The sequence below is a fragment of the Kryptolebias marmoratus genome, linkage group LG1 (genome assembly GCF_001649575.2).
Source record: "Kryptolebias marmoratus isolate JLee-2015 linkage group LG1, ASM164957v2, whole genome shotgun sequence".
Classification (NCBI taxonomy): domain Eukaryota; kingdom Metazoa; phylum Chordata; class Actinopteri; order Cyprinodontiformes; family Rivulidae; genus Kryptolebias; species Kryptolebias marmoratus.
Genome location: NC_051430.1, coordinates 13778490 through 13804358, shown reverse-complemented (window position 1 = coordinate 13804358; position 25869 = coordinate 13778490). Strand labels below are relative to the sequence as shown.

General features: G+C 40.5%; 1 long non-coding RNA gene across 1 annotated transcript in view; it reads right to left on the bottom strand.

The window, feature by feature from the left end:
* LOC108236499 overlaps nucleotides 1–24058 on the bottom strand; it is a 55452-nt gene extending 31394 nt beyond the window's left edge. Inside the window, exon 1 of the long non-coding RNA XR_001808600.3 lies at nucleotides 23757–24058. This is a non-coding gene — a long non-coding RNA (uncharacterized LOC108236499). The remainder of the gene's footprint in view (nucleotides 1–23756) is intronic.
* Nucleotides 24059–25869: the final 1811 nt, after the last annotated feature.

The following is a 25869-nucleotide window of genomic DNA, read 5'->3' as shown; positions in this document are numbered from 1 at the left end:
CCCTTAAGAAATGAAGACGACCGTTACCGGGGCAACCTTAAGCAACAGCAGCACACAACATCTCTGTGATGGACAGTATACTCCGGGAGGCGAGTGCACGCAGGTGTTGTTTTCTTTCAAAACAGAAAGGAAGAGAAGAGGTTTGAAAGTTTTAATGGTTTTCAATACAAGGAAAATCACATTACCAAATGCACCCCCACCCCCTCTCTCTCTCACACACACACACCCACACACACACACACACACACACCATTCCCCTTTTTTTCTTTTCTTTTTGTCAAGGGAACTCTGACTTTCACAGCACTGATGTTTTGTCTTCATCAGGAAAAGAAATCAGCATTTTTTTGTAAGTGCCTCCAAATATTTTGGCTGGTTATATACTGCAAAGCAAAAGGATCTCAACAGTTCTGAGTTTTTTACAATAAACATTATTATCCAGGGTGAGTAGGTAAACATTTCAAAAACATTTTCAACAATAAATGAAATCAGCTTTTCAATTTTTTTATTTGTAATATGCAAAATACAAACTGTGGTCATTTGAAGAAAATAAAAGCCAAAAGAATAAAATACCTTTTTTTCTCAACACTTGCTGGTTAAATGTAAAAATTAACAAATATCTGAAGTGTTAATAAACAGATAGAAAAGCCCAGAGGAAACATGCGAAAGATAACGGGATGCAGAGGGGGAGTGGGAGCCGTGCTCGAGTATGTGTTAGTGGCATGGAGCGTCGGTCCAGTTCTCACAAAACACTTGATCAGCCTAATTAAAAGAACCTTGGCATGATACGTTCTGCACAGCGGGGAGTCAGGCCATGCGCCAAGTCTCTACTCACCTCCTCTCTCCCACACACACTCAGGCACTGCCATCAACCACAACAACATGAAGCACAGAGGAGTGAGCGAGAGAGACAGAGAATGAGAGAGAGAGCGAGAGAGAGAGCAAATTCTGGGCAAACTATCAAGAGACTGTGTGTTGCGATCCAGCAAAAACAAGGCAGGAAACTGTATTTGAAACGCAGCAGAAGCACACTGTCAAAGATGTATCTGCTGTCACTGACCACCGGCTCTTCTGTTTGTCCTCCTACAGTCTGAAGAGAAAGGTCAGAGTCCCAGCAAAAGATTATCCTGTATTTAGGAGTGCGTCATCTTTGGCAACTCCTGGAAAGAAAAGCCAGTCTCCTGGAGCACTACTGTATATGTGAATCAAACTTATGTATGTGGACACTCTGCCAGGATTTAATGCGTTGCACATTTCTGTAGCATGCAAACACAATTTGGACTGCACATACTCACACAGTTGTACACGTTTGTTCAAGTACTGATTTTTTTTTTTTTGTTTCTCCAAAACAGACACACCAAGGTTGCTACAACACTAGGATCCCATTTAAAAAAACAACTTTGCTCAGTGTATAAAGACTGTCCGTAACAGAAAAAAAAAAATTTTTATTGGTTAAGAAACTGGAAAATATTAAAAAGTATTTTGGAGATCAGTTTCTTAATGGACTAAAAAAAAATTCTGGATTTTATTTGAGTAAAACGTCATACGGAAAATAAACACCACCTGCTCAATATTGTCTAGATTTCCCATGTGCTCTGACAAATAACTTTGACCTGGGGTTGATTGAAAACGTTGGCAGGTTTCAGCTTGTTTTAGGGTGCATCACAAGTCTCATGAAGTGACTGGGATGCCCAGGTATTTTTCATCCACATAAATGAAATGATCCAAAGTTTTCCAGTAGATAGCTGCATTATAACCAAATGATGAATGTTTATTCATTTAACGTTTGGTTTTAATGTTGTGGCTGACAACTTTATATACTGTACATCTCATTACATTGTTATTAACACTTGAATAAATAAAGTAATCTGAAGAAGCATATTGCTATCAGATCAGCTTTGTTCCTCATGCAGAAATCACCCACCATCCGTATGTGCTTCAAAATACAAATTAACTTCTAACAACTTTGCATGGTCAGTGTATGTTTTCTGTTGAAAAAATACTACAATGGGCATGAGATGCAAAGCATAACACCAAGGAAAATACTATTGCAGAACTTCAACATTTTTAGAAAAAAAAATAGATTTTTTTTTGTTTTGTTTTTTGTTAAATTATTTTTTACCACTGATTCACAACATAATTCAAATGGATGCATTGTTTTCTTTCTGACACATTTTCTTTTTTTGTCATACACTCTGATTTCGTCACATCTCATCCTAAGTCCATAAATGTGCTGCATTCAGTCTGTGATCTCTATTGTTTGTGTCCTGTACCTGTTGTGTGAAACACATTCCAATAGTAAGTGCCCTAAAATGTGTATCACATGTGCGTAGAATATGTGAAGGGCTCTCAGCTGTTGGACAGGAAACTGAAATGCCAAACCTGCACAGGCTCATTATTCAGCATTTTCTCAGTTTATGTAAGGATGGTAAAAAAAAAATTACAAGTGTATGCACATGTTGGCGCAAGAGCAGAAATGTGCATGCACATAAATTTATATTTGATGTCATTCTTTTCGTTTTGTGTCAACTCTTCGTATCTGCACCTTTGAGATAAAACAGACTGGAGGAAGCTTTGTTCCTTATTTTTAAACAGTCCCCCTTCTCATTAACTAATACTGTTCTGTTCCTACTTAGCTTTCACTATCTATACAATGCAGATTGTGGCGGTTACATTGTAGTTTTTTCTCAAAAATCACCTATATGCTCTACAATTAGAAGCCTGGAGATCGTTTTGTTGCCGTGACAGTCACAATATTGTGACTTTGTCTTGTTTTGATTGATAAACCTGCTCTGGGTAGGTTTTCTTCATTTTAACTGCACGTCACTCTCTTGCTGATAAGTTTGCTTCCATATAGTGATAACTCCAAGCTGCTCTTCTTTAAACCTAAAACATATTTTTCCACCTTCTAAATCTTTTCATTTCCAGCTTACAGGTTATCTCCCTCCAGACTCATCCTCAATCCTGACCCCTCCAGCAAAAAAAGGGAGAGGAAACAGAGTTATGAAATAGGAGGAGGAACATTTGGGAGATAGTAACTGAACAGAAACACACACAAGGTAAGTAAGGGAGGGGAATGTCTGAGTGAGATGTAGCATTTGGGGTGGACAGACAGAAGATGTAAAGATGCGTACCGAAACACTAATAAAGCCACACTGCAGAACTGTTTAGGGCAGCAATAAGAAAATTTAAGCACCTTCACTTTTCTAAAGGCGTACACTAAAAAAATGGGGTGGTGGAGGGGGTAGTCATCTGTCAACAATTGTTAACACGTGTCCAGGCATCCTTTGAACAGTTTACTCGGAGAATGAAGGAGGCTCAGCAAAGATTTATGGCTCCTGTGAAAGAGGTGGATGTGTGTTATTGATAAGTTGCTGAGAGAAGGTGAGGGGTGCTCACTACAGTAATTAGAGGATGAACTTGCAGCACATTGATTGAATGGAGCCCTGGACACCGACATGACTCACCTCAGTATAACAATCACAGTCTGACCTAGCTGAGGACAGATGACCTCACTTCTGGGCGGAGAGTTTAGTCTAAAGATGTGCATGAACTCAGATAATGTGTCTATCCGAGAAGTTTGAGCAACAAAAGAGTTTCTATGTCTGATGTTGCATCAGAACTCAGGAATATTTTGTAGGATTCAGCAATGAGCCATCAGGGCCATTTGCCTTTGTGCATGTTTTGTATGTATCTATGTGTTTGTTTCTGCTCTCAGACTGCTAGTGTGTGCACAAGAATGAAGGGGGGGGAGTGTGCTGCTTCTGTTGAAGCCCTGTATTATCCCAGCAATCACCAGTGTTTCCAGTGACCACAGGCTTGGAGGGCAGCCCAATGCTTCGAGACACTGCTCAGTAATGGGACACACCAATGTTTGACTTGGCTGCGTAATCCAATGTTTTCAGTATTGTCTTAAAGAGGAGGAATAAGAAGTCTATGCTGAAAGGAGGAGGAGGACGAGACGAAGGATATAATCGTCCTTCTCCTGATTTCCTGTTTTTCCTAAAGAGAAAAACAACAGATACAAAGTCTGAGTTCAAGCTCCGGTTCTTTCTGGTTACCCTCTTGTTAGTAACAGCATAAACACTCTCAGGTTGTTTCAACTGACTGTTGCATCAGATAAGTTTTCTTCATTATAATAACTAAGCTGCTGATAGATATCTTTAATCAAGGAAAACTGCATTTCGGTGATACTTAGTTGCATTGTTTTCAAAAGTCTCCACATGTTTGACTTACTTTTTTCTTTTTTTTATACATCTTTGGGTTTGTAATGTAAACAAAGGTTGCATGCACATATATCATTTGTTTAGTTAGCTCAGTAAATTGATAGTGGTATTTTAGAATTCGACTTCTGTTTTTAAACCTTCTAACTCTTTTACAAAATTTACAATATCTATTTTTTCTTACCCCCCCCCCCCCTAAAAATGTAACTTATTTTGAGTTTGAGAGCATTTTTATGGATGCCCTAAAAACACAACTTAGACTTTGCTGTTCATTTAAATAAAAATATGTTATTTAGTAAAAAAAAAAAGTACATTAATTTGGTCATGCTGCATTCACCGCTTTCCAAAAGTGTGAATTCAAAGCTCTCTTTTACTTATTTTATTGTAAACAATTTCATGTTTGTGCAGAAGAACACAAATTATGTACTTTTGTGAACATAATTTTACAATTTGCCATGAGAATGTGTTAAGACAGACTCAAGCATTCTAGTATCTGAAAAGTATTCAGTGAGGGCAGTTCAATAGCAATAACACTTCTCTGAACACAAATGCACCTAAACCCTTCGTCCCCCAGAGTAAACATTTCAACAGTGCAGAGCTCCCATGTGCAGCCAGCAGCAGCTTTGGAAATCTGAATCCCTCCATCTCATTAATAGTTGATGCCCTCCATCCAGGATTGGAGATGCCTGAATAATTTTCTCTTGGGTTTTTTGTCATTCAAATGTATTCCAACCAAATATACACCTGTTCAACATCTTGGTTTTACTTCACCACAACTTTGCCATCTAGCTCCCTCCTACCATTGGGGACCAAGGCAAACTTTTTAAGGACGGCTTACATGCCAATATGTTACAACTCTAAATCTTTCTAAATCCTGGAAGTTATCAGCATTCTGTACAGAAGGAATAAAATGAATCCACTATGACTATAAAACAGATTTTTCACAAACAGCAGTAAGTAGGGTGCACTCGTCTTTCTTTTACCAAACACGCTGACACCCCCACCCCACCACCCCTCCTGGTGCTCTTTGCAGCTTCCCACTGTGTCCGCCTTACCTTCCTCTTCTGCCCAGGTGAGCACCGTTCAAGCTGCAGCAACAGTGGAATTACACAAGCAAGACGAAGAAAGCGGACAATTATCTTCAATATCTGTCAGGCACATGACAGCAACAGACCCCCCCCCCCCCATCACCCACCAACACACCGCACACACACATGCCAAATGCAAGTACAAAGAATGGGGGCTGTGTTGTTCTTTTGATTGTTCAGAGGCACAGAAATTGTCTTTCTCTCCTACCCCCCTCAACCCCCACCTTCCCTTTCTCAGTGCCTTTTTCTGCTCATTACCCACTGCATTTGCATGCATGCTGCCAAAGAGGGAGCAACCACGGGAATGGAAATAAAATAAAAGGATTATAACAATGGTAATCACAGGTGCTATATGTGCATTTAAGTGTGTGTGAGTGCATGCAAGTGACAGAAAGAGAAAAACAGAAAAAACATCCAATATGCTTGGTACTATTTAAGATGCGGTTTTGGGTTGTTGTAAAAAAAATTAAAAATAATATATATAAAAGTTACATATAGAGGTCAATCCATTTTATGTTTTGTGTTTATTTATTTTATTTAGCTAGCAGCTAAATTAGCTCCACAGTTTTATACTCAAAACCAAATCAACATAGAAATGTATGTTTCCGAATTGCACATGTACATAAATTTAGAAGTAAAAGTTTCCAATCTGCAGCAGAATATAGCATGATAAAAAGGATGGTATCAGAGCTTTTCCAACTCTAAAGAGGTAAAATAAGTTGCACTAATTATAAACTTTTCAGAATGTCCTTCAGGTCTTTACCTCCCAGCGTTGCCTTGTGGGTAAAGAGGTGAGACCTGACATGAATAAAGCCTGCAGACAAGACCTAATAGGGTCGAGCCATATCAGCAGAGCTGGAGGGGTGGTTAGGACCGGCCATACTGCAGACCAAGGTAAGACCTTCAGGAAAGACTCTTTCAGAACAGGAAGGTCGATGAAAGACCCCCATGAGCCACAGAATAGATTATGTCTCCTTCCCTCTTAGTGCACTGATAACCACATCAGCTTCAAGGACCCCTCAGGGCCAGTTCAGGTGAGGCTAGCTATCTCACTCACTTACAATCACGAGTCCTTGATGCATTAACTGCGTTTCAGACACGCGTGAATGTAGAGTGGTCCAAGCTAAAAGGAACAGATGGTGATAAAGGCTGGAATGTGTTAGCGGAGGAAGTGAAAGCGGGAGACCAATCAGCAGAAGCACAACAAAGCTTGAGAATGCTAACCTTTGAAGGACCAGCAGTTTGAAAGAGGAGGGTGAGTGGGGATCTGTGATAATAGCGCACACTTGATCACGCCATTACCTCGAATTAGAGATAATTAGCCTTGGTAAACTGGGCACGAAACACGCCTATGATGTTGGGCCCAGAAGGCATGCTGCGGTACCTTTTACAGCCTGGTGGTTGATTTTGGGCACACACAACTGCCGCTCGCAGCGCAGCAAGGAAGCGATAAAGAGAGTGAGTCTGACTGGCTGGTAGGAAACTGGGAGCAATTATCAAAGAGAGCTTATAATCAAACATCTGAATCGCAAACATGGGCTATAAAACCCCTTTGGCATGCATCCAGGAGTCGTTTTATCCAATTAGGTAAATGGCTGTAATGTGGGGGGACGGAGGTGGGGAAGAGAGAAGGGGAGTGAGGCAATAAATGAATGAAGATCCGCAATCATACATTACAAATATTTGTTACTATTTCTCCTCTATCAGCGTTGATCTCTCTGCTTTTAGGAAAAAATGCCTGATAATGATACAACAAAAATACTTATTCTGGGTTGCAAATTTTTAGTCACTTTTAAATCTGCATTATTTTCCCAACTTTAACAATTCCAATTAGCATCAGCTGGAAGTGTATTTACCTAGTAAATTTAGCAAAAGTAAAACAAAAGTATGTTTTAGAAGCTAGTCATTGCACAGAACTACTTGGAAACCTTGTGGCCATGCGATTTTATGCCCAATTAGGACTCTTTATAAACTTTACATTCATACTACTCAATATAAACCAAAAACTACCTGCCTGTAAGATAAACTAATGACTTTAACAATTAATGTTAAAATCTCCTGGTGGTTCAGATGAAGCCCAACTCCAGTCACTGCCTTTAAAGATCAGCTTTTAAACATTGACAGCGACAGCTCTCAGTTTAAAGAGCTCTTGCCTCACTTACCTCTCTGTATGTGAGTTAATTGGGAGCAGGATTATTCAGTGGTGATGAAATCCAGATACAACCCCAGTATGTGAGCTACAACAACTCCCTACCTCTACCACACCGGCGAGGAATGTACCAGGCAGGGTAAAGAGAGGAAAGTTGCTAAACCCGTGGCCTGCGGAGCTCCTAAAACCTGACAGTCACATTCCACATCATCTCGACACTTCATAGGCTGCTGAACAATCCACGGTTCCCTTATTGTGAGTGACAAGCTTTGCACTGTAGGCTGTTGCCGTGCACTTGTTAACTCTGCTCCTCTTCCTTTCTGCCATTCAAGGCACTGCTCGCACTACACCAATACTATGTTAAGAGTTATGCAAATAGCAGTTTTAGACACCACAAGCAACAGCAGGGTTGTTATGGAGGAGCTTCAGAGTCGTGCAGAAAAACATGTGCAGTTAACTGGTAGTATAAAGCCAATCCAAGTGTGCTGGACTACTGTGCTACAGGCTTGTTTCAACAGGATATATGCAAAACTTTTGAATAAACAGTCTCAGAGTTTAAGGAATATTCCAACAACTGGGAAATTTGATTAAAAAAAACCATGACATTATTTTGGCTTGATATCTTATTCAAACAAACAGAATATACACTATAATAGCAAAATGTTGCCAGAAAATGAAAGGTTTACGTTGATTTTGACAGAAATAGTTGATCTTGTCTGAAATGACTAACTGTAAGAGAGTGCATGCGGTTGTTTCAGTTGTCATACTCTTGCATTTTAGGTGTGCATAAGTGTGTTTAGAGTGGTTGAATATATGTGTACCTTTGTTGAAGGCGAAACCTGACCCTAACTTTTCTAGATGCACACCTTTGTGCTGCAGTCATTCCAGTCATTCTCCTACTTTTCTGCCAATAAAGTCCAATAATAGTTACAGCTTCTAACCCCAGGAATGTGGCACTTTAACCTATTCCTGCCCATTTGGGGACCCTTATGTCCCAGGGCCCGCCAAAAGACTCGCTGGAGCGTGAGACGTTGACTGCGTAATGCATGTACAGGCCGTGTCTTACAAGCACAGACAAATACAGCGCTGCTCGATAGCAAGGTGGCCTCTATCACCTCAGGGCCAGAACAAGCAAACACAAGAGCAACAAGGATGGTATTTCCTGTAAACACCTTAGTGTTACTGTGCAGGTGTCATCCAGAATCCAACCAACACAAAGGTGTGTGCATATGTGTACATTCTTGTGGTTGTGCTCTGATTCACTCTTCATCAACTGATTTTTTCTTTTTTAATAGTATTCCAATTTCAACACTGCACCTGATCTCTTGTTGGCTTATACAAAGAAGTTTAACCAGTCATAGATTTTTAACCCACATCACTTTAGAAAATGATAAGTAATAGAAACTTAAGATGTGATTTACTTGATACACTTAGACTGTGAAATCATTAGGCTCATTTTCTGCTCTATAAAATTCTTTATCCTGTAAACCTGATAGCAATTTTATATACTGTCTGACACATTTACTAGTGTCTGATTTGGCATAACGTTGTCTACAGACCTCAGATTGTGGGGAAAAAAACAGTATCCATCTGTACACTTTTGTATAGGTTTTTTTACTAGATATTTCACAGCTTTGAATGGATTTACTGCTTCCTGCGTCTTATTTTTGGGGCAAGTCAAGAGCCACAAAATTTGGCAAAAAATGCATGCTCCCAAATGTGACAGACATGGGATATAAACCAATAATAGCAAAAAAAAAATATGATACATGAAACAAGCCTGAATCTGAAAATCTTAGACATAGTGTAAACATAGTGTAGATTTGTGCAAAAGAAAAACATAATTTTGAAATTTTTACTCTGTAGCAATGCTTAAATCTAGATAATATATTATGTACAGTAGGTATTGCTAAATATTTAGAAAAACTGTCGACTTTTCATGCTTGCGTTTAAGTGCATGTCTGTGTGTAAGACAATCAGGGACACTAGGCTACTTAATGAGGTCAATAATCTGCAGACAAGCCACACAGGCAACAGATGCAGCTACAGAAAACTTCTCTGAGAACTGCACAGGTGGGAGGCAGAAGCTGAGTGGGACTGGTGGTGGTGTGTGCGTGTGTGGAGGGGGGAGGGGGGGTGAAGAAATATTACAAGGATGACAGATTAGATATGCCCTACAGGTTCTCGGTGAAGAAGAAACAACACAGATCCTTAAGATGTACAGACAACAGCAGCACTATGGAGAATGTGATCTACAAAAGGTCAAACATAAATTGCATGTCATGTTTTTGTCCTGCTTGTTCCTGTGCATGTGTGTGTTTATTTCAAGAGTGAGCAAGCAAATTTGCTCAGCTGTAATTTTGTAAAAGCATAAAGCAAGCTATGCATGCATGAGAAATGCCCTTTTTCTGGGTGACATTCTCCAAGTCAACTGACTCCACCCTCAGGACAGACAGGAAGAAGACGTGTTTGCACCCTCCACAGCAGAAAGAGCCATTTTGAGTTGTCACTAGGCACCAGGCAATCTGGTTCCAGTTTGAACTGAAGCTGTTGCTACAATATGAAATAAAAAATGTGTCTCCCATACTTTGCAGATGAGAAATCAAAAGATATCAAGTGTTACTGTAATATTGAAATTAGAATTGCTAGTAAACAATTATATTTTGGTCATCCTCTGAGGAGCACAGTGCATATGTTTGTGTGCCTACTGGTACTATCAGAGTGTCAGGTGGATTGAATGTGTCCTTTAGAGAAAACTAAAGGTGTTAAATGGAAGGGCTGCAGAAGGGCAAGCTATAGCATGACTGATTTATCAAGAGGAGCATACAGTTGTTTCTCCAGTCAATATTTTCTAATTTGTGTGCACACATGTGTAAAAAAAAAAACAAAAACAATGTGTTGTGCCTCTCTGTTTGTTTCAAGCAGTCTTGCATTTAAGAAACTATTCTAATGGCCTGTGAGCAACAGGAGGTGAAATCAAGAGATATTTGGTTTCACTTCCAGAGAGGCAACTGAGGAAATTGTATAAACATAGAAAGATTTTGTCTTTATTCACAAATACAGAAGTCGCTTGCTCTTTCCAAGGTGACACAAAACGCTAGCTCAGTATTTTGCATTTACCTGCTTGGTATCAGGATCGTGTTCCTCTAGTTTTATTCAGTCACCACAATCAAGTGGCCTCTTCTGTGCCACTTCAAGAGTTATGTGATGAATGAGAATGAGCAGTCAGAGCAGCACAGCTACAGCCAGGGGAGCAGTTAGTCTAGCATTTGGTAGTCTAGCATTATGTGCAAAGGGACCCCTTAAAGGTCCAAACTCAGAACATGAAGTGGCTGAGAGGCAACAGAAAAGCTTAACTAAAGGATTTCTTTTGGTGACTTTTCAATGGTAAATTAGATTAGCAAAAACATGTGCTACATGCATGAATTTGTGCTGCTTTTGCACTGTTTTCCCTCGTTTACTGTAACACCAACACTGCTATCAATTTAGTCTTGCAGAATGAAGTGAATTTCAAGGACTTTAATGAATTCCCTGTTTTTGCCTGGGGCCTGTGTCTAACAGAGACTCATTCCTTGTAAGCAACATGAATTCACATGTTCAGATGAGGTCATTTGAAACAACAGTCTTTGCACAGTATATCAAATTAACACAAGGGCCTCTGTTCCAAAGGCAAACATAATGCAAACATAATGATTGATCAGGCATTTATCACTGTGAGGTACTCATGGCTGTAGAGTACAAAGAGCACAAGACAGTCAAAGTTGCTCAGTCTGTTAAACAGTGGGATGGTGGAGCTAAAATAAAACATTTAGTGAACTCTGGAAAAGACCTGCTGAAACGTGAACCAGGCCCCTTAAGAGACTAGTCCACAGAAGCACAGAGAATCCCAAGTTTGGGAATTATCTTCATTATGTCTTCAGACTAACTGGTCAGTGACGGCTTAGGAATATTTGCTAAAACACAAAAATCACATAAAATAACACAACCTTCTAAACTCCATGAATTCCACTACCAACACTACACCAATTACTACACTTGGCTCACAGAAATATGTGCTGGAAAGGCCTCGGGCTTCATGAAAAGTGCCACAGCTAGTTGCTGATGCTATTTGTGCTTGTAAAAAACCTTAAAATTCTATGTAAATAGCTTTGTAAAGGGAAGAAGACAATGTGACAGCTAAAAACAGTAGCTCTTATATGGACCACATGGAAGTTTTGAGATTGCAGCTGTTTTAAGATGGCAGCAATCCACTTTGCTCTTTGTCATCTGAACTAGTCATTAGCTCACCAATCCTATCAGAATTAAAACTTATTTTCCCAAATTGAGGTTGCTCAAAGAGCTATCTACAATAAGTAAGATTTCAATTGTTCACGCACAGTGGTCCAGGCACAGCAATATGCTGTCGTCGCCGTGATTGTTTTAAGATTTGTGACAGAGACGAAAGGTCAAATGTCAGGACTGGGCACACACAGAAGAGAGCTCCCTGACCTCTGTGCATGTAGCCTCTGACCTTGTCCACCTCACAGAAAGCACACAACCTTACAAAAATATTTAGTGGCTGTGAGAGAACGATTTCTAAGAATGGTGACGAGCCTCTATAACTGGCATAGTGGTTTGACCTTGCACCTGTTCTGAGTGGCATTATTGGAATGATGTGTGTGTGTGTGTGTGGTGGTTGTGGGGGGGATTGCTTCATGTGAGCACATGGTTATGCCCCACTTTGCTATTCCCTTTTAGATCCTGTGGATATTTCACATCAGCTTGTCTGACTTCATAATCTGGGGTGCACTCATGTGGTACAGTATGTTCAGTATGTGTATGTGCAGTGTTTCTTGAGTGTGTGACCCTGTAATGAAAATTTCTGTGTACACTGTATGTGTGTGGTGTTCCCCCAGCAGTAAAACTTCAACCCCACCCCTACCCCCCACAGGGACAATGCAATCAAACGTCACGGCAGGAACCTGTTATAATGATCGCTATCGAGTGTGCTAATTAACACTGAATAGAGCTCATAAGCCCCGTTCCTTTGCCAACAACAAAAAAAAAAACCAACAACTGCACAGCTGAACAGTCAATGAGCTGAACAGTGACGGGGGTCACGCACCCAGCCCAAAATTCACATTGGCACCTACAGACGCATGTGTATCACACTGAAAATACATGTTGCTGTAATATGAGTTTAAAAAAGCATGACGAGGCACACAACTTTGAGAGAATCCTTATTTAAGTAGCCTCAGGCTGTTTTCACTCCCTACTGCAGTAAACAGTATCATTAATTATATCATCATTGCCTATGAGAATGTGTGTACACACTAAAAAAGCACAGTGCTAGCTGTCAGCCACACAAAAACTCAAACACACACTCATATGCAACTGCAGGTCTCCTTTGAGATGTCAGTGATCTGCTCACGGTTTGGTGGAGCCATTGTTCAGAAGGGCTCATATTCTTTAACAGGGGCCTTTTGTTGTTGTAAACAGCATGAATTTTTAATCCAGCCCAAGATTCTGGGCCGGTAATGAATGTGTCTCGGCAGCCAGTCTCTCTGGGGAGGGAGGCCCCTGGCTCCTGTTGCTAAGTTTCACCAATGCCTAAGTTCTGGAGGAATCAGTCTGCTACACGCCCCACCAATCTACAGCACAAACACATGCACTTGTATAAATATGGCCATTTAATCAAACACACAACAGCTTCTTACATCGTAAACAAAGAACATAAACTTGCAAGAGAGTATAATTGTGTTCTACAGAACATAATCATATGGTTGTATTGCAAAATAAAATATAATATATTCAAACATGCCCTAAAACCCAAATATTTAGTTGTTTGCAAAAAATGCCAATTAACACACTCCCTTTCTATGAAGTCTCTTCCTCTAGCCCAGACAATTTTAGGAGTGCGCTCTTTTCCAGCTTGCTTTTTGTCTCCTCAAAGGATCCATATCTTCGATTCTGCACCAGAGGCTGTCACTCATTTTATTAGTCTAAAGCAGTCTTGTTCAATAATGTCAATTCCAAGTCTCATACATTGACCCGGTGGAGCTTCTGTTCAACACTCAGGCCAAAAATCAACCACTTGCTTTGTAGAAATATTTCTTCAACCCTATTATCTTAACTTTGACACTTTTCTTTGACATTTAAATTGAAAAGAAATATACGTAAAAAATCAATCAGTTATGTGTGTAAGTTAAGCCTAAAAATGAATATTTAAAGGTTATAGATCTACAATGAAGTTTTATTTATATTATTAATACCTTAATCTGCTTTTGAAACATATAGAGAAGCAGGACTTGAATTTGCAAAATTGTGTCTTTAAATAGATCTACTCCCTCTGTCATTGAGAAAAACTTCAGTAAAACAAGGAGATGTGTCCTGCTTGTAAGGGTTAAACCTAAGTGCGGCTTTTTTAAGTAAAAAAGATGTGGAATTCTCTCCTTTCCCTTCCTTCCCAAAGCGATTAAATTGCTGATTGATTTTTGTATCCCGGCTCGATTCGTAGCCCCTCGCTCTCCGTCTCTTGCCATTGATCCTCACAAGGCTGCTGACTCCAAAGTCAGAGGACCCATCCGCTCTGGCCTCCGGAAATGAACTTGTTAGATGGGCTGTGCGATTTATTGCTCATGAGGCCGGGGTGTCTCTGTGTGAATGTGTAAGAGTCTATAGGGGCTGAATGTGTGTGTGTGTGTGTGTGTGTGTGTGTGTGTGCGTGTGTGTGTGTGGTAATGTTGCTTGGAATTTATTGCTTGTCTGCATTTCTCTACATCTCTGAGCACAAATCCTTGTGCACGTGTGAGGGAGCAAAACATCAATGTGTATAACTGCTTGTATATGTGTATTTGGACATTTTTCATGTGTTGTAATGTTTAATAATATAATATTTAAATGAAATGAAAATTTCAGATTTTTACAGATTTTTTTTTTGAATCCTCATTTTGATAAATACTGTCTAATTTTAAAGTTTTTGGCCTTGAGTGTCCATTTAACTTTTATTCTGCCTGACTTTGTTAAGCCTGCTCATTTGCCAGCTAATGAGGTTTTGTTTGAAAGTTTTCTGCTGACATTAAATACTGAGAGTTCTTCTAGATATTTCGAGACGTACCGTTCACTGATCTGCCCAACCTACCTGCATGCAGTGTCAAACCCCACTCTGTCCTCTACTGCAGCCTCCACTGACATATTGATTGGGTTCCATTTAAAAGCCCTGTTCTCCCACCGTTATTTACTCCAATAGTAAATCTTTACAATGCCGTAAAAGACTGTTTTACACACTTGGGTTATACAATCTCCTGCTGCATGAGTCAGACAGGCGTGTGTCAGAAGAGGAGAGAAGAGGAGGGCTCAGCACCTCCCTAGAGGCAGATGGAGTGCAATTGCACCAAAGGACCTTGGCATTACTTTAAAGGATGCTCCAAAAGGATGAGCTGCCTGCTCTCCCTCAGATTTACTTTCCTCTTGGAACGCAACTATTTTAATTTTAAGGTGATGATTTTTTGAGGGGGTTTTTTTGTGTGTGTGCATTATAATAAACAGAATTGCATACCTGATCAAGTACCCAAATTTGAGTATTGTTTCACATCATCCAAAACTAAATACTTTTTGTCCATCTGGCATATATTAATAAAACATTAATTCAAGTGTTTGACACAACAAAGAATTATGGACACTCTTGACAAACAATACACAACAGAACATTTTGATCCTTAGTGTCCATTAGGATGTATCAGAGACGTCATACACAAGCTTTGACTTGTGACTTAAAGTTCACTATGCATCAGTGTAAATCATTAAGCTTGGCGTGAATGCAGAGGTCTTTATTTCATCACAGGACTTATGCTCTGCATGTTCACATTGCTTGTCTTCAGGTCCTGAGCCTTGCCCGGGAGCCTATTGCTATCAGCCACATGGCCAAATCACACCAGCAGTAATAATTACTTAATTTAGGAGCAGGAAGGCGGGCAATGCTTGGTGTTTATTGGTGTTGATGCCGAGCAGACTTCAAAAAGCCACTAGGCCCATAATTTATCTCTCTCTGTGGACCCTAAACAGTTCAGGAACACAGTGAGGAAGACACAGAGTGTAAGTGAGTGTGAGGGAGAGGAAGGGTGAGAGTATATGTCTTTCAGTGGGTGTTTAATACTGCTTGGCTGTTGACTTTGGTGTACTTATTCTTTGATGTCAGTAACATGATCATCAAGGATCTTTTCCCCAACCCCCTGCAGTAGTTTTGCACCAGCGGCAGCACATTCCACCTCACAAACTCCTCCAAGTTGAACTTGGCTGTCCAAATCATCCGCTTCTGGTAGCGCTCACTTGGGATGCCCAAGCTGAAAGTGTACACTCAAAAAGAAAAAGATCATTTGGAATAAACAATAAATAATTCAGAAGAGTGGTTAAATAAGTAATAGTGTGATATCTATTTCTTTGGTGGCGCTATTGCCTTGCTTTACTTATTCATGGACTTAATAGACACCATGTCTTGCCATGAAGAGCAAAGTCTAAAAAGCCTACAGTGAGTTTCTTAAACTGAGTACTTAAGGAAAAGAGAAAGTTATGGCTTTGTTCATCTTGTCTATATGTTCAAATGACGTTTTTTGTTTGTCTTTGAAAAATGGTGAGACATTAAGTAAAAAAAGGCTAAAAAGTTTTATTTTGTGAGATGTTTTGGAGAAAATAGTCAATGCGTAAAAGTTGTGGAATCTTGATTCAGCTGGGTTTTTTTTCAGTCTTCACCTCACACACATTTAACCACATCACCAGATCTCCTGCAATAAGCCTGAGATGCTCCAAAAATACACCCTCCCCAACTACATCCACATTCAGAGGAAACTATCCAACCTTCTCAGGGGGGAGATAGAATGTCTTTCTCCATATCTGGCAACCATGACCACAAATTGAGTCGGGGCTTCTGTGGAATATTCTCTTCATGTGTCTCAGGGATTTTAAAAGCACCCAGAAGGAAACAGACACTTCTTAGATTTGAAACAAGATTATGTTTGAACACTTACAATTCACAATTAAGTAAGATACAACTTTTTTTTCAAGGCTTTTTAAAAGTAGAGGTTTTGCTGTTTGTGACCTTGCAGCTTTTGCTTAGTTTATACATGTACTTTTCTTTTCCTACTATCTCTTTTCAAAATTTCTGAGTAGATAAAAGCAAAACTGTTAGTCTGGTGGCATTTGTGTTACTCCCCACTAATACTGCACTGAAGTGTGTTCACATTTTGTTTTTAAATACTGAATTCCCATGAGCAAACTGACAGCTAATTCACTTTAAGTCAACCACAAACCACAAAAAGTAACTGTATCATTACCACCTGTTAATGGGCTCCCCTTTCCTGTGTATTCTTGGGTTAATAAAGGCAGAACGATGCAGCTGGCAGTGAACTGAGGTGGGTGGGCTTAATGGTTTGTTGTTCAAGTGTTGACACCTTCTAATAAGTTGACAAATGTGGGCTTTAGTGGCCAGTCAACAACTCGCTAATATACGGCCAAAATGCTTTCTGCTGCTGCGGCAGAGGACTGAGGCAGCAGAGGTGGTGTGGAGCAGCAGGAGTGTTTTAGCAGATAGGTGGACAAGAACGTGCCGTCATCCTGAAACATGGCTGGCTGCAGACAGAGGTTGTAAATCTACTAGTGCCTGAACTTTAGAGCTGGCTATGTGACCATGCACCTGCACAGATTATGTACTGCAAAACTGAAGTTTTTTGTTGAGATTCACCCTGCAAACTCAAACATGACAAAAATCTTTGTTCCTTTGTGTTCAGGTCAGTGCATACGTGCAAGCGCACACACCTCCTCCCTCCCTCATGCACTCCTCATCTTGTGAGACTGCCTTAAGATAAAAAATGTAGCCAGGTCTGTCCCCTCTGGTCTGTGTCTGCGGGAGAAGAGGATGCCTCTCACCTCCCATTTCCCTCAGTCCACAGGAGGCCCATCTCCACACAACTGCTGACCCATCTGTCCCGCATGGCTAACTGGGCTCCTGTGTATTCACCACTGCAGAGAAACGCCAAAGTGAAAAAAAGGGTGGTGGGGGCCTTCAACATCTGGGAACCATCAAGCCAAAAGAGCCTCAGATCCTGAGATTCCAGTCTCTGACCGCTCTCCTCTTCTCATCCCCCTCTTGCCTCCCCTCGACCCCTCCACCACCACCTTTCCTCTCCATCTGTCTCCCTCCTTCCCCTCTCCTCATCCTCCCTCCCTCTTCCTCTCCTCCTCTCGTCCCAGCTGCCCATCATTTTCGTGTCTCTTCGGCAGTGGGCCTAATCCAAACAGATTGTCTAACTGTTCCAAAAACATACTCCCTTTCTCAGCCCCCTCCGCTTCCCCCATTTTTTGTCCTGCGTTCATCCCACGGAACAGACACTCTCTTTCATAGTGGAGGAGGTGCTGGTGCCAGACTGGTCTAGGTTAACAGGTTACCACTCCACAGAACCAAGGAGAATAAGTTACCCAGGCCTCAAGGATCTTGGGCAGATCCCTGTTTTAATACTCAAGCATGATACATTACACACCTAACCCTCTCTTGCACCCCTCCACCTCCCAACCGGTCTGTAAAGGAATGTGTGGGTGTATGTGTGGTTAAAGCCCTTTGTCTCAGGCTTTGAGTCCAGCCTGCAGCCTCCCAATTCCACAGGCTAGTGCTAGGGAGAATCTCCATGGGGAAGATCCTCACTAGGGCACTTGGAACCAGAGAAGTATCCCAGGAGACCACCAGGCCTCCCACTGGGCCGCCTGCCTACATCAGAGGCTCCCCCTGCCACTGCCTGGTGAACCCCAGCATACTCTGTTTTGTTTAGAAGGAAGCTCTGTCCCTATTTACCATAATTGAATTAAAAGGATTAACATGGTTCCCAGTGTTGCTCACATCTGTGTTCTCTATGATTCTTCCTCCTTCCCTGTGTCTTGAATTCTTGAAAGAGGCCATTTTTAGCTGCTTAGGAAATGTAAATTGAAATGATTTACATAATTAAAAGGAGCTGGAAATGTGCTAAATAAGCTGAATACTGTATGTTGTTTGAGCTAATATGCTTTTTTATGATGTTTGAATATGTTTTAGTAAAATTTGCCACCTAGAATAAGGAAAAAAGTACTTTTTGCATAGATAAAAGCCTAAATACCATGGCATGGATGTAGAGGTAAAATTCTCTGTGTTGATTTTAGCCCAAACATGTAGGTGCTATTCGAACAGTGACAGAAGGTTAGAAGAGCAGTTGCCTGCAGATCAGAGGCTGGATTAATTGTTGACACTCTCCCAATGCAAACAGAACCCTCACTACCCCCATTACACACACACACACACGCACACACACACACACACACACACGCATTGTCCCAACTATGCTAAGGCCTTGACAGACACTTTGATTTATGTCTGGCCACCAACAAAAAAAAGAGAACAAAATCAATTGGCTATTACCGCACTTAGCACCGAGCTGTCACCACCTGGGAGTAGGGTGTTGAAAATAAAAGACAGAGTCCATACAACATGTCTATACCACTCCATAGACTCATTCCCACTGGGGGAGACAGATCAAGGCTCAATCTCCATATACACAGTCTCCAAACTGCACTCTCTGTTGCATTTGTACTTGGAGGCAGTCGAAGCCCAGAGGTCAGAAGAGCTGGCTTGAGACTCAAGTGTCGATGGCTGAAATTACCAGACAGGCCAGAAAACTGTGGTTGGAGAAACCAACAACTGCTGCCACAAAACAGCCCTGAGCACAGCCTCAACCTCCAGCTGTTCCACAGAAAAACAGTGCTGTTGTGCAGGGATGCCTGCAGGACTGACTGTTACTTTTTTAATCCAGTTTAGTTTAGTTTAGTTTAGTTTAGTTTAGTTTAGTTTAGTTTGCAAGAACACTGAACAATCCTGTAAATGTGCTAGAATTGGCCAAAAGACTACTTTTCATCTTTTGTTCAAGGTTATATTGTCTAATACACAAATTAAACTAAATTATTCAATCCCTATCAGTATTCAACTGACAGGTAAATAACACATTTATAAAAGTACATACAAAAACTGTTACCAACAAAATATACTACAGTTCATGAAAATAATTACATTATTTTAAAGAGTTGTGTTAATAAGAAGCAGATCAAAACTCACAAGCACTGACAAAACAATGACAGATCACTACAGACAGTAAAGTGATGTCAGTGTTGACAAACTTGAGTCGTTGAATCCTTTTTTTTAACTGAGACAAAGTATAAAGTTACAGATGCCTTTTGGTCACTGGAATTGAATTTTATTGCTGTGCAGCTTTTAGAGAACTTACAGACTGACTTAAAGTACTTTTTCTGAAAAGAATAACACAGTCTCCTTTTACTGCACTTCTACTTAGCTGGTATGAATTTGTTTTTATGCTAACAAACTGACTGAGGAGAAGTTAGGCTTGTACAACATACAAACATGTTTAATAAGGATTTCACAACACAAGTTACTTTTTAATATTGAATAACAATAAAAAAATGTGCTGGTTTCTTGTCAAAACAGTTCAGTGTTTGCTTATATTGAGACTGTAAGTATTTTAGATTAGTAGTGCTGGCCTGAGACCAGTTGGTTAAACAATAAAGATGTGAAAAAAATCATAGAGTAACTGCTTTCATTGACATGTAATATTTTGTGAATAAAATTTGAGAGCTTAAATTAGACCTAGTTCCCAACATTTTCCACACAATCTTTACATTAAGGTGTAGAATAAAATTACAACTCAAAGATACTTGTATAAAGAAGTGAATTGTAATTTCTTCTCTGATTCAAAAACTCTGAAAAGGCTCTACAATGGAAGTGTATGAATTAGAGGTATACATCCATCCATCCATTTAATTTACTCTCTTTTGTCATGAGAAGCTGTTGCATATCTCCAGCAGTCATTGGGAGAAAGGCAGGGTACACCCTGGACAGGCCTGCCAGTCCATCACAGGGCCACGGACACAAATAAAACAGGCCACCATTCATGCACACACTCAATTTAGAGTTACCAGTTAACCTAACATATATGTTTTTGGATCGTGGGAGGAATTTTGAGTTGTGCAAATCTGCATGCTTTGACGCCAACTTAACTCTTCTGTCCATTTTTCTTCTTTTAATTTTTTTATTCTTACTGTGTCAGACTTTTAACTGTCAAGATCATAACTCCACCCAGAACTAAAGATACCAAAGCTGTATCCGTGTGTACTCTTTGACAAGTCCTTCTAATTCCCTTTGATAAGGTTGCTTAAGATCACAGTCTGTGTTAATTTACCCCTTCACCTTCTCCTGACCCTGATGTCCTACACTCTAAATTGTCTTGCTGTATTTGGGTCTTTTTATCCCCAGTGGAAGCTATTCAAGGCATTCATCTTGCAAGCACAGATGTTTTTATGGTAAAGCTGCATGCAGGAGAGCAAAGTAAGAAGGTAAGGGGTTGGAGCAAAGAGAAAGGAGAGCTCTGTGATTTAAGGATCTGAATTAGACAGAGATGTTTTCAAACTGTAAAGCAGCTCCGGTACGGTGGAAGACATGCAGGAACCAAAGTGAAAGATAGGAAAAAGAGCAAATGAAGAAAGAGTACAGCTGCCAAATCACACACTGCAACGCCTGTTTACTTTCCCCTTACAAAGGTGTTCCAAATGTGTGGCAGTTGTCAGCTTGTCCCTCACGAGCAGCAAAGTAACCATGTCTGACCCAACAACTGTGTGTCTGCCAAGTGGAATGCAGGCCAGGGTCAGTGGCGGAGGCCTCAAGCCTCTGAGGGACTATTCTGAGAGCAAGAGCTCATCTCTGTTCTAACCCTATACTTGCATCTTGTGACTGTGGTTAAAAATGGTCCTATGTGCTCACTGAATCTAAAACACAATCACATACATAGTCATGCAGGGGAGCAGATTACTGAAGACAGTGGGTGTGAAACTAAGGAAGATTGTGTGTGCGTTTTAGCTTGTTTTAAATTCCTAGAGCATTATGTTCAGTAAATCTCAAGCAGAATAATCATTTGAACAAAATTATATATAATCAGCTTCTAATCAGTCTCACTCATATGTTTAGTAGTGTTCAGGTAATTGTGGACACTTCCACACTGCAAATGCAAGCACACAAGAAAATAAATGCTTAACCATGTAGAGCAGTCACAATGTGTCCAACTGTAGTTTCAAGTTTCAGCCCACTGACCATATGCTGTAATCACAGTGTATTTAGCTTTATCTTTAGAGAGCTGGCATTCATGGCTCTTCTTTATGACACTTTAAACTTTAACTGCCTGGGTCTCACTGCTTCAACTCCACTTTAACTACAACTACCCTGGGGAACTGAGCAGCCTATGAGATTGAATGGAAGATAGTCACCATCAACCATATTGGTAGCAGCAGCAGCATGACAGTGAGCAGTCCTGAGACTTTCATTTTAATGACAGTCTGTCAATAACTGGAAATTTCTATATTTTTACATTAACACATCTAGTCCTTGTGACGTAGATCCTACATGATTTACACGTTCCATATCACACGGCGCAGGAATCAGGGTTCTTCATATGTTTCAATTTTTGTTCACTTCAGTTTATGAAATGAATGAACAAACTGATGTCTACTGATAACTCAGCTCTTCTTCTTTTTTTAAAAAAGTCTTAATGTACATTTTGCTGTTAAATTATTGGTCGCTGGTTCTTCAAAGATAAAAATGAAGGCTATTAAGCCTTGACTGTTGTAATGCAGATAAAAAAAAGTGTCTATACCCGAAGAGGAAACGGTCCCAAACGCAGGACTTGGATACAGGAGGCAGGCAGGTTATGAATTCAAGTTTGTTTGTTGTTGTTGTTTATGCAACAGTACCAAGGGCACTGCAGGAGCAGAAAAATCAAAGTTTAAGCAAAAGGCACAAAACTGGACTAACAGAGGAGCAGGAAACAATGACAAGGATCTGACAAAAAACAACAGAAAACCTGGAGCAATACGTACACTGGGAGTGATTAACTGGCAGTGCTAGTGTGATAAATGCTAAACTAGGATCTGGTGTAAAGAGGAAGCAGAAAGCAAGAGCAGGAAACAAGACAAGAAACAACAGCACAAATCATAATGATCCAGCAAAAATCCAATACAAAATACCCACAGACATATTCATCACATTCTAATGCAAAAATTAAGCAAGAATATGAATAAACCACTACATAAGACTGTTTTTTTCATATTCATAATTTCTTGGAAAGTCAGGCTAAGATCTTGGGCACACAATACCTTGAACAATGATGCAGTACGTATTCACAGAAGTTGTGCAACACATTCCCTTAGAGACACCTGTTGGGTCACTCAGATTGCCACAACCCCCAAGGTAGTCTGTCATCTTAGGTCCTTGCTCACGTGAGCTCCTGGGGGCCGGGACAGAGCTGCTCTCTGGCAGAATACAAACAGGACTTTTATAGGCATGTTTACGAGCACGTTGTCATAGTCCCCCGTTTTAGGACAGGCCAGGCTGAGCAAGGGAGGTAGGACAGGATTGATGGCAGGCGGGGCAGAACAAACCCGTCTGGGCGTCTAGGTCATATACCATGGCCTCTGCTTTCTCTGGTTTCAGCTCAGGTTGCTGTTTCATGTGGGCCTTCCAACAGGGGGACACTAACTGTCAACATAGCTCCCCAGTGAATGGCATAGGTCAGTGCACACATGTGGTAGCAGAGGGTCTGGTTGGTGCACACAATAGATCAAGTAAAGAGGGTGCCCCACTGTGCAAATGAGCTCAATAAATAGGAGTTAAATGTGCAACTCCACCAAAGTTTGATCCCAGTCAAACATACTGATGTTTGAGTCAAAATTTACAAAAGAAACATGAGGGTTTAAAGGCCCGGTTGCTTTCTTAGCTCCTGTGTTGTTTTGTGCTACCACAGCTATGTTGAAGGCCAGATGAGGCCCTGACCTGCAGACCAAGGAATCATTAAGGGCTCATAAAGGGCTACGCGCCAAGCCTCCACTCAATAGACCTGGATCCACATGGAGCCAATGGAGCTGATTAATTAGTCAAGCAATCAATGCACTGCACCCTCCATCAACTGATTTCCATTGTTTTTTTGTCCAGGTACTGTAGCAGTTACTACACATAGACAAAGCATGCATGCATGAACCCACAGGCGCATGCACACACACGCGCACACACACAAATACAGTATTCCGAAAAAGCATTCATAAAGACCAAGAAATACACACACAAGCCATCACACACTTGTCTACAAAATGATAATGAGATACGAAAACAAAGGAAAACACTTTGAATTGGGGATAAAAAGCGACAAAGGGGGGGAAAAAAGCGTTGGGAATAAGTATGAAAGTTCTCACCTTCAAAGCAGTGAGAGCAGTCTGACTGTCAGTCAGGAGAGGGAGGTGCCATTTGAAGGATCAGTCATCCTTGACAGTGCTGTCATGGAGAGCCTTAATTAGCCAGGATTACTTCCTCACTTAATGAAGCATGCGCTTCTTCGTCTCGGCCCGAATACCACTCTCCCCTCTTCCTATTTTCCTTCCCCCAGGTTTTCTCTTCTGTCTGTCTCCCTCACTCATTCTCTGTTGCTCTTCCCTGAGCTCCAAATTTCTCTCTAGGCAGGCTCCTTAAATCACTGTTCATACTGGAGACTTCTCATATCCTGTATCATAGACGCTCTGTCACTTTCACTAACCCAAGTGGGTGTGTGTTCATTCCCCCTTCACTCTCTTACTTGCTCATGCACATTTGGTTCCTGCTCGATTGCAGCTTACACTGTTTTTTTCTCAAACTGTGGCAAGTTTAAATCAGTTTCTTTGGTTTATTGGTTGTCTGTTTGATTAGGAGAACATCTTAGATCTGATTAACAAACTACAAGTGAATTTATTGTGTTGTCCTGCCAAAACCACAATGAGGAGGTGACAATAATAGTATCAGATTTTTCTAATTTTTCTCATGTTAATGCTACTTTACATTGTACAGTACTGCAACATGCATTTGAATATTCTTTTAACATTTGAAGCGTGTTGCAAGACTGCAGATGAAAACTGAAAAGTTGGTTTTCAAGGATGGGATCCGAAGAGAGAGAATGGCTGACTAATAAAGCAACAAGAAGATGAGCCAAGTATGAAGAGAGGAGAAGGAGGAGTGAAGGTGAGGTGCAGGTTTGAAGGAGCAAGGAGAGCAATTTGCCGCCACAGCGCACACAATGTCCCCTCTATGCCTGTGGGCCATGTGAAGACTGCTCCTTCAATTACACTTCACACTGGTCAGGGTGAAAGAGACAGAGACAGAAGGGAGAGAGATGATGGAGGGAGACAGAGACAAATAAGACCACAGAGAACTCTGTGGATCCTGACAACATGTTCGGGATCTGGATTAAACAAAGGCAAGAAACAATTACTCAGTCTGTTACAGGGCAGAGTATTAAAAAATCTAATTGTTGGTAAGATTGCACAAACAGAGATAAAAATATTATCCAGTTTTTAAACACACTTCAAAATCTTCTAAGACATTGTTAAAAATTACAGTTTTCTGTTATGTGCCACCAGTTTTAAATGTTGTACAATGAACAAGATCCATTTCATAGTGTTTTTATAGAGGATAATAAAATGAAATACCTACAAACAATCTGTTTAGTTTATGATCAAATTTCTTCCATGTTTGTGTTCATTAATCACCTGATGTGGATCTGCTTCCTGCTCCTCTTGACTTCATCATTTCTGTTTTTCTCCATCTAAAGATTATTAAAACTGAGTTAAAACAGGTGTAGAAAGTAGTTTAGACTTAGTAAATGATCAACAAATCACTTTTATTGCCGAGTTGAATACAAGACATAATGTACCCTCGGCTAAAATCTATGAGAACAATCAGTAAATTATCGTGATTTTTTATTTTATTTTTTTTTTGGGGGGGGGGATGATTACAGTCAAAGTTTGTGACAGTGTTAAAATACTTCTGAACATTTATGCACAAAGTCTATTCAGATAAACATAACTCGCATCTTCTGCCTTCTCAGTTCATTCTAATATTTTGCCTTTTCAACACTCTCCTCATTCATTATTGTTTTTTTCTGTCTCTATTTTAGCATACATGGCTTTATAACCACAGTAATGGTGTCAATTGCCACCTGAGATGTGGCTTGCACTATCTTTATTTTGCACAATGTATGTCGAAAAAAAAAAATCCACGGGTCGTGGGGAGCTGGTTCCTATCTCCAGCAGTCACTGTGTGACAGGAAGGGGATACCCTGGACAGGGTGCCAGTCCATCGCAGGGACACATAGAGACAAACAATGATTCACGCTCTCACCTATTCACCTGTTCATTCATTTCATGAGTAAGAATTCCAGTTTCCATTGGACAGAAAAAAAAGGGCACAAAAAGTCCTCCATCAGACAATGACCAAAAATATGAAGAAGAGACTGTAGTGTAGCAGGTAATAGGCTCCTTTTAAATGTGCCCACCAGGC